Source organism: Manis javanica, chromosome 17 (assembly GCF_040802235.1).
Source record: "Manis javanica isolate MJ-LG chromosome 17, MJ_LKY, whole genome shotgun sequence".
NCBI classification, from domain to species: domain Eukaryota; kingdom Metazoa; phylum Chordata; class Mammalia; order Pholidota; family Manidae; genus Manis; species Manis javanica.
The window spans coordinates 33043659-33058619 of NC_133172.1; the positions used below are offsets into that span (position 1 = coordinate 33043659).

Consider the following 14961-nt stretch of genomic DNA (forward strand, 5'->3'; position numbering starts at 1 on the left):
CCACAGAGTTGCCAAATTTTTCTCCAGAGGCAGGTCTGTCTGCCTGCCTGTCCACACTTCTTGTTGGTTTTTGTTCAAGGATACTATAAATGCCATTGGGTTGTGACATAATATTCTTACAGTAAAATGTGTGAACTCATCTCAGCAGCACCCTGAATGGCGCACCACTGTATGTAAGTAGCTCACTGAGTGACTTAGAGTTTGCCCCAATTCACTTAAAACATGGAGTGATTTGTCAGAAATGTAGTGATAACTTCTAATCCTGCCCCCTCTTTCCTCCCCATTATTTAAAGATAATGTGCAAGTTAAGGTCCCACTTAATCCTGCCATCCTGTCGACCTGCCTCTATTACTCATTGCCAGCAGGAAACCTTCACTCATGACCTGAATCTCTTGCACACCATATGTCCTCTCGGACCATATGTTTATTATGCATCTCACTTCTCCCTCAAAAGGACAAAAAGTTTTATTTTATGAACTAGCTCAAAACAATTGGGAAAGCCTACCTGGAATGCTGTGTTGAGAAGAATTCTGAAGCCTAGACTGCACTAGGGGTAGGAGAGAAGAGTGGTTTGATTGATTAGTGATGATTGATTAGTGATGCCTACCATAGCCACGGAATAGCAAAGGAAGCAACTGCGCTGAACTGTCACAATAGTAGCCCTCTGGGCTGCCCACCCTTTCCCTTCCTCCCTCCAAATGCTAACGTCCTCCGGATCCAAGTGGAGTCCCTCCTCTTCCCTGAAGCCTTCAGTACAAATGACCACCCCCTACTCCCTTGCTGAGCATCTTTATGGTCCCAGTGTCTACTGGGAATTGAATCATCGTCCACCTTTAATGACTACTGCCCTTTTTCCTAGGTGCGTGGCTTGGTTTCCTAGTGAGATGAGACACTCTTGAGGACGGGACCTACTTTCTTCCCCTTATCAAACAGCCCAAATGCAGAACACATTGATACTGCTCAGTAACCAAGCATGAAGCAAGTTGTAGGATTCACAATATCACGGTTTGCTATAAAATGAGCCGTGAGTATTTCTCTATCAATCCCTGCCCTGCATGCTCTGTTCTGTCTTTGAAGTGCACAGTTACCTCTGATACCCCTACTGGCTACATTGAAAGAGCCTAAGATGTATGTCCCAGGTAACGTTCAAGGTCTCACCAAGAAAGATATTGTACTTATTGCCCAAACCCACAAGTATTCATTTGATACTTAGGGAGAAGGCAGTGAACTGCCATACAACTATGTCTACTGTAATTTAATTTAAAGAGTGATGTGTTCCTTTCTTCTATTCATTCTACATTAAAGGAAGGAAGAAAAGAAGGAAGGAAGAAAGTGATGAAACTGTGTTCAGAAAAGGGGCAACCCTTAGGAGTTTGTGTCTGTAACTCTAAAATGATAATCGTGTGTTTCACAAGTTGTGCACGTAAAGGATGCTTTCTTCTTGTTATTCTGAGAAAAGATGGTCTAAATCTCCTAACCCAACTTGGAAAACTAACTTGAATGAGGCTTCTCAGTTTATGCAGCACCTTCATCAAGGAAATTGATGCCAGTCCAGTGAGGGAGAGTCTTCTTTGGCGGGTCATCTTGGGCAGTTAGGAGACAAATGCTTGCTGAGAGTCCCTGAGCCCTGCCTTCTGTGGGCACTTTGGGATATGAAAGAAGCATCAGGGGTGGGCCTTCTTACAGAAAACCCACCGAGAAGAGGCGGGGGGCAAGGGCGAGGAAGGAGAACGGTCAGATGGTCACAGGGTGGATATTGCTGCTCGTGTTCTGTAAATAGTGCCAATAACAGCAACACACATGTTGAGGGTGCTCCAGGTACCAGGCGCTGTCCTAAGCTCCTCAGAGACATTCACTATGAGGTAGGTGCCCTTCTTGTCATAATGCTTTGCAGATGAGAAATCAAGACACCTGGAGGTTAAGAAAAGGCAGGCTCTTCAAGACCAGGAAGTGTTAGGGACAAGCAAGACCACCCTCTGGAGCTTTTTTGCCTTTGGGTCTTGGGAGAAGGGACCTGCCACTTTGCTGGGGTCTTTGTTTTCTTTAGCAAGGATAGTATTGACCAAATATTTAGACCTACCAGAAAAGAGTAGGGTCAGATAATTTTCTTTTCCCTTCCAAGCCCTGAGATAGAGACACACAGAGAGAAATGGAGTAGGAGAGAGAGCCAGAGAGCCAGAGAGAGTGAGCAGGGGACAGCTGGGGAAAGGCGGCAGGGGACAGCCAGACAGAGAAAGGGAGAGGGAGAGAGAGACAGAGAGACAGAGGTAGAGTGACTCCATACAAGCCAAGAAGGAGCAGTGTTCTCAAGTGTGAAAAGTTTTTCAAGCACTGGCCTGGCCTCTGGCTGCTGGCATGTCCCCCACCCCCGTGTCCCCCGCTCAGCCCAGCAGCCTAGCTGACACGTGATGGAGGCTCACAAAGGAAAGAATTCCACAGACTCGGCTCTGAGCTTGTTCATAATTTGTCACATTGTTCCCCCACTTTGCTGCACATATGAGATATGTAAGACCCCCGACGGCTCTGAGACCACTGCCGTGGCTGGCACAATGGGGGAGAGTTGAGGCTGAATGGTGGCTGTAACCTGGGGTTCCTTTGCCTTTGTGACGGCCAATGAGATGCTTCAAGTCATTGGGGTGGGTGGGCCTTTGTGAGAACAGTTAAAAACCAGGAGGCAAAGGGTGAGGGAGCAAAGGCTATCTGCATACATGCAAGTTACTCAGCGGGTGTTTCTGGGGTGGTGGGAAGAGGAGCTGGGTATTTAGAACATAATCATGCTCATTTGTAGAACCTACAGCAAGCAAAGCCTATAACCAACTGCGGGCAGGGTTTTCTTACAGTCATTTGCAAGTTAGCTTGCTCTCTCCACCTGCGTGCCCAGACCCTGTGGTAATAGGCTCTCAGGCTCACCGCAGGCTGGGGCATTCTGAGGTATATGTACAGAGAACAGGCAGAAATAGAGATGACCCACTTGGGGATGGCACCCACGTATGAGGCTGCAGTTGCTGTGTGTCCTGATAGCTTTGGGTACTGTGGCCATAGATAGCATTCCAAATGTCCCTCTTCTGAGACTCACCCCTGCCCTGGAGCCAGAGCTCTGGTTCCCTGGCGACCGCCCCTCCCTGCCTCTTCTTAGCTCCCACCTCGTCCTGATTTCCTTTCATAGGCGCCTGTGTCTGTGCTGCATTAGGCATATAGCCATTTGGAGACTCAGTTTTCTCATCTGTAGATTGGGGAGAAACCTATAACTGTCAAAGTTTGGAAATTGAAGGCTGGGCTCAATCATCTCACTCTTGCTATGTCTCTTTTTTTCTTATTTTTAAAATTATAAAACATAGTATATGCACAATATATATAACACCTATTTAGTTGTGAAGCATACTAATAATAAACACCATGCACTTACCACCACTCACATGAAGAACTAGAAAGTGGCCAGTATGGCTGCATCTCCCAACCTGTGTGCTTCCCTCTGATCTCATGCCCTGGCCTCCGCACTCCCACAGAATTAACCACAGTGTATATATACATATGTACACACCTATAAATAAGTAACCAGATCATTTTAAATGGTGGGACATTTCAAGCACATACCAAAGCAGAGATAATGTACAGTGAGGCCACATGGACATCACCCAGCTCCTACAGTTGTCAACTCATGGACAGTCTCGTTGCATCTCTACTCAACCCACTTCCTTCCCTTTCATGTGATTGTGATATCATTTTATTTCTTCTAATTTTGAAAAACATAATTCCTTGCTGTTCTTTATAGTTGATCACATATGAATACATTTCTAAACAATAGAGTTTTAAATTTTCCTTCTCTATGTATTCTATGAAAACAGGATTATTTGGTATGTCTTCTACAATTTGTATTTATTCAGCTTTATGCTCTAGATTTCATCCTTGTCGATGCATGTAGCTATAGCTTATTCATTTTTGTTGCTGTTTATTATTTCATTTTACAAATACTCCATCATTTATTTATCCACTCTTCTGTATATAGGCATTAGGTTATTTCCTATTTGAGCAATTTTAAACAAAACTGTTACTGTTACAAATATTCGCAGACATCCCTGAGAATACATACTTGTGGGTTTCTCTAGGTACAGACCATGAGTCAAATTTTTACATCCTACCATATATACCTTCCTAATCTTATAGATAATGCCAAATTGTTTTTCTGAAGTGGCTATTTTTACCAATGCTCACACATTGATGTCTGAGTTTCCACCACCTCACATCCTCACCAGAACTTGATATTGTCAGATTTTAATATTTTGCCAATGTAGTGGGTATGAAGAGATTTTTCACTTTAGTATTAATTTCTCTCTTCCTGTTTATAAGTAAGGCTTAGCACATGGTCCATTTTCAGCTGCCCATTGGCCATTTATGTTTCTTCCTGTGAAGTTCCTTTCCATGTCTTTTGCCTAATTCTATTCAATTGTTCTTTTTTTGCCTTAATTTTCAGAGTTCTTTAAATATTCTAAATGCTAAACTTTTATTGATTGATTATTGATCAATTGTCTGGAAAATGGATTATGCCAGTTTGTAGTATTTTCCCCTCACTCTCTGTGTTGATTTTTGATGAGCAGAAGTTCTTACATTTAATGTAGAAATGCTTGTTAATGCTCTGTGGTGGTGGTTATTATTATTATTATTATTATTATTATTATTATTATTATTATTATTTTGGTCTTACATAAAAAAATTGTGCCCACTCAGGTGGTCATGAAGACATTTTACTTCATTTTCTTCAAGAAGTTTTAAAGTTTTGCTTTTTACATTTAGGGGGTTGATGTACCTGGAATTGATTTTGGTGTATGGTATGAGGTAGGGTTCTACTTTTATTTTCTTGTCCATGTGTATAATAAATGGCCTCAGCACCACTTACTGAATAATCCATCTCCCTGAAATAGTTCATGGAGTCACACTGCAGCCTGATGTGTCCCAAGAAAAAAACAGAACAGAATAACGTGGTGCAGAATGACTGGGATGTTGGAAGGGAGAAGTTGACAACGTGGAAATAAGGAAATGGCTTCACTGAATAGATGACATTTGAGCTGAACTAAGAAGGAGACAGCCCTGTGAAGATCTGTAGATAAAGATTTCTGTGCTGAGGAAGTAGTGAATGCAAAGGCCCTGAGATGAAAAGCTTTACATACCTAAGGAGCAGGAAGAAGGTTTAGAGGGACTGGAATGTAATGAGTGATGAGATATTTGAGTAAGTGGAGTCCAGGCTCAGAGCTATCATATTACATCAAATATTACAGGCAATTAAAAGGAACTGGGGTTTATTCTAAACACAGGGGAAAACAATTGGGAATTTTAACACAAAGAAAAAAAAGTAACCTAATTTATATTTTTAAAAGATCACGTGGGCTGGAAGGTAACAAATGTACTGTAAGGGCTAAAAGTGGAGACAATTACAAAGTCCAAGCAAATGATGATGTAGTTAGGATGAAGGTCCATTTCAGCAGGCTGGGAAACTGATGCCTCCATGCATTGATTCATCTGGCCAGATAACACATGGAGCACGTTCTTGGGGTCCAGAACCATATTTCTTTTTGCTCCTCCTGTGCTCTGATTCACCCGGCCCTGTGCCCTGGAGTAGCCATCCTTCAAATTTGTCAGAATCCTCTCCATCCCACAAGGCCCTGGTCACATGCTTTCTCCCCCAAGCAGCCTTTTCCTGACTCCAGGTGGAATAAATCTCTCCATCTTCTGGGCTTTGTTCTCAGGCTGCTTCTCCAAATGCACCTGCAGGCTCCCTGCCTGGTCCACCTTGTTTTGGGGTAACATGCATGCATAGATTCTAGTCTTCATCTTTGTCTTGCCAATGGGTTTCAGCACCAGGCAAGTTTGCTATGGATTCAATGTGACCAAAAAAGTTGACAGTGAAACGTTCTTTGGGGTGAAAGGGTTTATTACCCCAGCTTGTTCTCCCTGCATCAGGTCGTCTCTGCCTCCGCCCAGAGCACTGGGCCGAGCTCTCTATATAGCGCAATAATAGCTTATTGCCTAAAGGTGTGGAGGCGGTAGCCTAGCAACACGCCAGTTACATCATCAGGTGGTTTAAGTTCAGTGAGGATCCTGGCCATAGGAACCCCAACTTCCCCACATCTTGCTACTAACAAACTGACCATAAGCCAGTCCCTTTCTCAATCTGGGCCTCAGTTTCCCCATCCCACCACAAGGATGGAAGGGTTGGTTGGATCCTCCTCAATATCTTTTTCAAACAATAAGACTTCGTATCAATTTCTCTCCTACCCTGTTCGATTTAAGCATATTGAGACCAGGTATCATATTTTCATTTTTGTTATTCTTCCCAGGCTCTTATTGAGTTAATATTGACTATTATTATAATATAAATAATCATCATTTGCTAATAAGCATTCACTCAGTTCTAGGTGGTGCTTTGTGTAGGCTATAAACATGAAAAATGGTAGAAATTTGAAAATGTAGACTACTATTTCTGGTTGTGCTGGCTACTTCATTTAGATTCTCCCTGAATATCTATTTAGGAATGTTCCTGGGTCTGATTGTATGTATGGCCTTACACTTACTTTTTTCTTCTTTTTCTGACTATGGTTGGTTGCTGTCAGCCATCTGTGTTTGTGTGACGCTTGTGTCTGTCTAGCCGGATGTGTGCTGTTTAAGTAACCTTGTCATTAACTTGACTTGACAAGTGGTCTGATGACTAGTTACAAATTATCTAGTCCTTTTCGTGTTGTTTTTGCAGACTGATTTAACTTGATGGATTCCGGAGATGCCAGGAAAGAGGGACAGCATATCCTCCTTGCCTGGATCCCAAATTGGCAGTTGAACAGCTTGGAAGCCAGCATCTGAAGAGCTGTGGCTGCTGGCTGCTGTAGCCAGTGACGGTCACTCCAAGATGCTGTACAGAATGGTACGTGTCTTCCTTCCTGTCTTTATGGGTCTCTGTGGGTCATAGAATGCCTTGCTTAAGGTCAGTATTTCTTGGGCATCTGTCTGGTGCTGCCATTCTTAGAAATACAAGCTATGATCTCTGCTCTCAGGAGCTTCAGAGAGTGAAGGCATTGGCCCTGTGCCCAGAAAGCTTCAAACCCAACTTGGCAAATGCTGTGGAAGACATGTACTCAGAATGCTGAATCAATGCAGAGTTGTGCATGATGAAACCAGGGAAGGCTTCTCGGAAGAGGTAGCATCTGAAATGGATCTTAAAAGGTGGATAGATATTGGCCAAATGGAGAATAGCATTCCAGGGAGGTGAAAGAGAATATATAAATACGGGCACCTAAAGAACGTTTCATACAGAGCAAGGAGTTCAATAAGTCTCCAAGCAGGAGGTGTGTTAGAGACGGGAGGATGTCCAAAAGTCAGGAGCCATGCTGAGATTTGAACCCTAACTAGTGCTCAGTCCTAACCAACCCAAGATTTCTAGGCAGGGGACTTCACGTTGGGTGGCAATGTCAACAACAGAGACTCCTAGGAAGGTGGGGCAGGGAGGCCCCCGAGGAGCCTCCTGGGAAAGTTTAGGTAAGACATGACCAGGGCCTTGGTGAGGGAATGAAAGGCGAGAAGTTGAGAGATATTTAAGGGAGAAAATAAACAATGCTTGGTGACCAGCCCGATGAAGAGCAAGAGACCTAGATTTCTAGGTTGAGTAACTGAGTGAATGGGGAATGCCAGCTTAGACAGCGAAATTGCAACTCCCTGCTGAAGACCTCAGTGGATACCCACAGGCCTGGGACAGAAGCCACTTCCTTGTCATGGTTTCCAGGATTCACTTTGATGTGGCCCCTGCTTTTAGAGCACATCTCCTGCCACTGTCTCCTTACTTCTCCCAAACACAGGGCTCTCTGTTCTATTTCTTGAGTGCTCAGGCTTGCTGCTGCCTCCTGGTTGTTGCACCTGTTGCCCTCTTTGTGTGAAAGGCTGTGCCCCAGTCCCCGCATGGCTGACTCCTTGTCATGATTTGGGTCTCCGTTCATGCCATTTCCTCAAAGTTGTCTTCCCTGCCCTGGTGCTCCCTTCCATTGTGGACCAATGCTACTCTCTCCCTACTACATCACTTCATATTCTGCATCTATTGATTTTTTCATATCACTCTGTTTTCTACACAACTTGTCACTACCTGAAAAGGTTTTTTCTATTTAGTGTACACAAACTTATTTCCTATCTTTCCCTCTAGAAATTAGATTCTGTGAAAAGGAACTTCATGTCGCACAACTCCAAAGGCACTAGCCTCAGAGAGTACAACATAATCGGTGCCTCTTGCAGGTGAATAATCTGGTAAACTTATCTAGGAGAGCAGGGACATCTTCAGCACTGTCCACTTTGGTGGCCCAGATCCTAGAAAGGTATATGGCACATAGTAAAGACATATTTATTGAGTAGCTAAAGAAGACAGGAAGCAAAGTGGCTTTGAGTATTCTGAGAGCTAATAATAAGGTAGAGTTTTGTATCTTGAGTTTGAATTGCCCAGCTTCCAGGTTGACATGTTTAGGAAGATGTTGGAAATACGAGTCCAGGAAGAGACATATACCAACCTATAGATGAAGCCTTGAACCTTTAGAAATATCCTTGGAGACCTAAGATCCAACTAGGAAAATAACATTCATGGATGGGGAGGTATGGTACCTAGCAGTTTAAATATATTATTAGGGAAAATAAGGGCTAGTAAAAGTATTTCATTGTGAGGTATAGAAAGAGCCGTGATCCAACACTTCCATCTACAATCTTTTGGTGATAGCACCAAAGCAGGCAGCATGGTATAGATGTTGGTCAGAAGGAAACATGATGATTTTAGGAGATTCAGATCCATAAGACCACTGATCATCTATCCTCTGCCCATGCAGACACCACTAATCAACCCCAGGATTGTTTTTATTTTAAAAAAAGAGCTCATAACAACCTAAAATTGTTCGATACAGCACTACAGGCAGACACCAGTAATCTAGACTTGAAACTTGTTATAGTTGCCATATAATAAGACTTTCTCCTAATTTCTACTTTGCAAGGCAGAGAAATAGTAAATACTGGGATGGAACTTCCTGTCTGGTGGGTCTTGTTCTGCTCAATATACCTATCCACAGGCATTTATAAAGGAAGACTCTCCATCAGAAATTGCTCAGGCACAGTTCTGTCTGCAGGCAGGAGAATGGACTTTGCCCTGGTGCCTGTCTACCCTCTCTTAGAGGAGGTGAAAAAGACAAGAATAAGGGCCCAACATTCAGGAAAGTTGGCTTTTAGTCTGGGAAAAAGCTATACATATGTGAATGTATACATACATGTTTGTATATACTTATATGTGTACACATGTGTATGTATATATGTACATATTTATGTATATACATATAATGAATTAAATCCATTATTTCAGGTGATGATGACTGATATTTAGTCTTTAGTAAGACTAAAAATGGAAGAGAGTCATATGGGGGGTGGGCAATATTAGATTAGGTGGTCAGATAAGGCCTGACCGCAAATCTGATCTCAGAAGGTGGCACTGATCTAAGATGTAAATGACAGAAAGAAATGAGCAGTGCAGAGTCCTCATTAACAGCATCCCAGGCAGAGGGAACAGCAGGTATGAGGGTCTGGAGGCAGAGATGAGCCTGCTGTGTTCAAAGAACTAAGGAGAGGCTGGTGCAGCTGCTGGGTTAGGCAGAGAAAGACATGATACGGCAGGGGCCAGACCATTTGGAGCTTCTAGACCCAGTAAGGAATCAGGATGTTATTCTAATTGTGATAGGAAATGCTTAGAAGTTTTATGCAATATGGAAGTAAGAGTTTGCTTCTTGTTTTCTTTTAAGGTCTCCATGGCTGCTTTATGGGACATTGGCCACAGGGAAGCAGGAGTGGAAGGAGAATGATGAGTCAGAAAAAGAGAATATTTGCCATAGGAAAAAAGTCCCAAGTCTCGCAGGTTGCTCCAACTGGTGTCCCTGCTGTCCGTAGCTGGCTGGCCAGCCGCTGTCCGGTCCTCCTCCGTCATGCTCTGTGTCCCCCAGATTGTAGTGGGCATCAGCCAGCACATTCTCTTTGGTGGTTTTTGCTTCCAAGTCTTGCTGAGTCTTATTCTTTGTCATCTCTCTAGCTGATGGCCTTTTGTGATTTCTGGGAATCAGGCTCACAATCCATATTTTATTCTTTATTTTAGCTAATCTCCTTTTAGGGTTAATGTAACTTTACTGTGCCTATTTGCTGTGATAAATTGGGTCACTTTGCTTATACCAGTAGAAAAAGCCTTCGGGCCTCAAATGGAATCACCCCATCACACCAATTCTTTGTCCCCAGGGAGTCTGGCAGGTCTTGTTCAGTCTAAATATGGTGTTTTTTTAGCTATGAATGTGTGATAGCAATGTCTACTTTTTGTCTGGCACTATACAGTTTGTAGTAAATATCTGAGTCTGATTTTTGCATATATTGTTTCATTGGGTCCCAAGGCAGAAAGGAAAGTGATTAATATTATCCCATTTTGCAGATGAAGAAACAGAGCTGCAGAGAGGTTAAACTATTTATTTGGAAATGTTTTGTACAAGATAAATTATTGCTCTTAATATCAAGCTTTCCTTCTTCTCAAGTATGCAAATTTTTGAAACATACTTTCTGAAACATACATTATCTGTGATCTTCTGATGAAAGTTTTGTGGCATATTACAACTTCCTCTGTGGGGTGCATGTATACGGAGACCAACGTTCCCCTTATGGTCTATACCTCTACTTAAATTCCCAAACACTCTATTGAGTGTACACCCATATGTGCCATTCAGCTGAGAGCTGCAGGCACTATACAGATGAATGAGGCATAGCCTCACTTTTGAGGAACAACTATCTGGTGGCAGAGAAGTTTGACAGTTGCCCTGTAGCCAAGACTCTATTAACAAAAGTCAACTCAAAGCAGCTTAACAAACATGACAAAGTATTGCCTCATGTAACTGAGAAATCTAAGAGTGCATCTGGTTGAGCATAGCTGGATCCATGGGGGGCTTAAATGATGTTAAGAAAACTCCTTATTTTCCCCCAGCCCCTTGGCTCTGTGCTTTTCTTTTCTCTATGGTAAATTTATTTTTAGCTAGACTATCTCTTTGTAGTGGAAAAGACAACCCCCACAAGTGCCAGGCATAATTACTCGTGTAGCCAGGTGCTCAGGTAAGAGAAAGCACCATACTCTGAGGAGGATGTGCCAGCAAAGGTCCAAGGAGTGATTTGTATTCCTCCAACATGGTTCATATGCCCATCTTGGAGCCAAATACTTTATCCAGATACATAAGAAGCACTCAATAATTGTAATAGAGGATTTGAGTAGAAGACAGTTATAGTACTTAAATAACGTTAGTAGTATATCCAAAATTGTGCTGATACTGAGTTCTCAAATGTTTTATGAGGTAGTGTATTGGTCACCTTAGGCTAAATCATGCTTCTGTAAGAAACATTCCCAAATATAAAAGCAGAGATTGTTTTTTTCTCACATTCATGCTCATTTCAGAATGGCTTCAACTCTATTACAGGTCACCTGCCTTTGGCTATATGGGCTGAGGAGCTGTCCCTCTCTGAGAACTGTGTATCTTCCGGGAGAGGGAAAAGGCAAGACAGCAGAGCCACAAAAGGCTCTTAAGGCTTCTCGCTTCCACCATTTCACTGGCCAAACATGATACCAACTAGGTAAGAGTAGATCATTCTCCTGTGGGGAAGAACAAAATCATTGAACAATAGTATGATCTACCAAAGGCAGGAAATGTGCTCATCTCATTACCAGTTTCTTAGGGCTGCGATCCCAAACCATCACAAACTGGATTAAAACCATCAAACTGTTATTCTCTCATGGTTCTGGAGACTAGAAGGTAGAAATCAAGGCATTGAGCTGTGCTCCCTCTGCAAAGCTCCTTTGGCCTTTCTCTGTGTTCTGGTGGCCGTGGCTGTCCTTGCCGTTCCTGGGCCTACAGACGTATCACTCCATTCGCCACCTCTGTCATCGCATGGCTTTCTTCCTTCTGTCTGTGTACCTTCATATGGCTTCTGCTCTCTCTATGTCTTTGTTCAAAATTCCCTCTCTGTATAAGGGCTTCAGTCATAGGGTCCACCCTAGTGTGCTATGACCTCATCTTAATTAGATCATACCTACAAAAGCCCCGCTTACAAATAAGGTCACACTCACAGGTACCAGGGCTTGGGATTTGAACATATCTTTTTGGAGGACACAATTCAACCTATGACATCCCATTTTAAAGGTGAAGAAACTGAATCACAAAGCAGGTAAATGACCTGTTTGTGAGCCTACAACTAGTGCATGATAAAGCTGGAAATGAACCTGAGCAGCTGGGCACAGAGCCTGTGTCCCTAACAGTTACACAATGCCTACATAAAAATTTCAGAACCCTGGGTTTTTGCTTCAATTCTGCCTGTACCTAGCTACAACCCTGGGGGCCTCAGTTCAATATCTCTCAAACGGGTGTGAGATCATCCATCCTGATTTTCAGGGTTGCTCCCAAGTGCGAATTTACTCTTACATGGTAGGTGATAAAGCCCTTTGAAAAAGTACCAAGTTTTTCATATTCAAAGCAATGTTATTTGTAACTGTTCAGGATGAACTAAATTCATGTTCCCTACAGGCATCACCATAAAAACCTATAATATTTGGTGAAACAATCAAATTGGTCTTCAGCTTTTCTGTTATAAATGTCTCAATAGTAAGCATGAAACTGTAATATACAGTAAAAGAATCCATTACATAAAATGCATATATATCACACATTTTGGGAGAATTATGTGGGTACAACCAGTGGACTGAATGGTACCCAAATATTATGCAGGCAGGATGTGCTGTATAAAGTGAAGTTAGGACAACCCTAGATGTTTTGGCTATTGGAACAATACCTTTCTTTTTGTTGTCAAGCCAATATGAGTTTTATTTCTCTCACCTGCCATGTAAATAGTCTTTGTAATAATACCAGCTCTTGCTTAGTTCTCTTGGTATCCACTGCACAGCTCTGACAATGATTCTCCTCCCTCCTAGATGACTCCTTATTCTCATACTACTTTTTCTTCCCCTGTTCTCCCCAAAGAGAACAAGCTTCTGACTTACATGGTCTCCTCTTTCACCTGTGACCCCTCCCTTGGTGATCTTACTCACTACCTGACTTCACCTCAGTGGGAAACCTCAGAGCCAGAAGAGACAAGGGGTGCCTCACTTGACAATAGTAGGGGGCAGCATCCCCCAAGCTTGACTGTATCTATTTTCTGAAGTTTCCCAACACCCCATCTCTAATCCTTGTCTGTGGCATAAGAATGTGGATGATAACATATGATGGGTGTTAAAGTAAGGCCCTGAAGCATGTGGTTGTGTGTCTTCCCTACCACGCCTCCTCCCTAGCCATGATTCACTGCAATCTCCTCCTCTCTGTTGCTTCTTTCATTAGTGGTTTTTGTAAACTGTAGAAGTTGTGGTTAAAAAATTAAAATAACACCCCATTGCACACTCCAGATGTAGCACATATTTAAGAGTTTGTGGCTATCCTTATAGGTCTTCCCCTATGGACACACACACACACATTGATGGGCATCATTATACATTACCAGCCTATTTCCTCTGTCACTTTTCTGTCTTCCTTTCCTTTTGTCTTCTTCTACCTTTATTTTTCCTTTAGTTCTTATGCCTTAGTTTTCTTGAATATATCCATAGGGCCGACACGCTTATCTAACATCAAGGCCACTGCATACAGTTGTACAACTGCACAACTCCAGGGTGTACAACTCTAATGACATCTTGGAGTCCCTCCAAGATGATATGCTGCAGTATTTGTCAGTCTTGCATGAAGCCCTTTATAGGTTTTATTTTACAAAACATTTTATTTCACTTCTACAGCAATCCTGGATGGTAGACCAAGAGAATCAACTGACCTCTTCTGTCATTGAACCAATGAGAGACCCAGAAAGAACCAACTGTAGGACTCTTGGCCAAGCTGAATGTCAACCTCTTCCCAGCCTACTTCCTAATATGGAAAAAAGCATTCATATGCATAGAGGGTATTCAGTCTAAAGTTAGCCTTAACAGAAGCTAAAAAGACTTGGCCAGAGGTGAGGGAGAATAAAGAAGATATAAAGCTCCCATGAAAGTGAAAACATAAAACAGGTAAGAAAGGTGGGCTTTGTAAAAGGTGAGAAGGAAGGCAAATCCATTCATGAAGGATATTTGTTGGACGATCCCATGCCAGGACTTACCTGCTTAGCCCAGGAAGACATCTGAGCCTTCCATCCACGTTGCTGGTATGAGGATACTGAGGGCTGGTATTTCCACTTTTCTAACTCTCCCATCCCTTTCCTCCAAGCCAGCCTATACATCCTCTTTTGTAATTCATGCAAATGGGAGTCTCTGCATTTTTTGCCAACGTGGGAGTACATTTGGTTTTCAAGTGCATGGGATCATGTTATATTTTGAAATAAAAATTGTAATTGGATTATGCTCAATTGCAGTTGTAATAGTATTGGCTCTTGGTATGGAATATGAATGAGGTCAACTGAAAGGAAGTAATTCATTCCTCTAATGACAACATCTTGGTTTATGAAATGAAAAAAAAGATCAAAGCTCATTCAAAAATAAATGTATTTAATGGAACAGTAGTTAAAGAAGTCTGGAGAATTCATTTTATTTTCATTGTATAATATCTGTTTCTCATAGAGTTGGCTTGTTCTTCAGTACTTTTTATTCTTACAGCTGTGCATGGGTTTGATTAGCTTAATTAGAGTTAATGTCTTGGGAGCAGAATGTGGGGCTGTGAAAGTTTGGTTTCTTGAAGACTTTGAAAAAGAACTGTTGGCCTCATTCTACATAAATTCAGAATCAAAAAAGTCTGATGATTATTATCATCTTAAAATAATTGAAGCACTGCTAAAAATAAAAACCAGAAGGAGAAAAATTGAACCCGAATAAAAGGAATGGAGTTATCCCAGATTTGGATACAATTCTTGCAGCAA

The 14961-nt window shown here is 42.2% G+C and overlaps 1 long non-coding RNA gene across 1 annotated transcript in view; it reads left to right on the forward strand.

The window, feature by feature from the left end:
• Positions 1-14593, forward strand: part of LOC108406109 (uncharacterized) — a 192197-nt gene extending 177604 nt beyond the window's left edge. The window contains exons 3-5 of the long non-coding RNA XR_012127030.1: positions 6743-6910; positions 11499-11652; positions 13853-14593. This is a non-coding gene — a long non-coding RNA (uncharacterized lncRNA). The remainder of the gene's footprint in view (positions 1-6742; positions 6911-11498; positions 11653-13852) is intronic.
• The last annotated feature ends 368 nt before the right edge of the window (positions 14594-14961 follow it).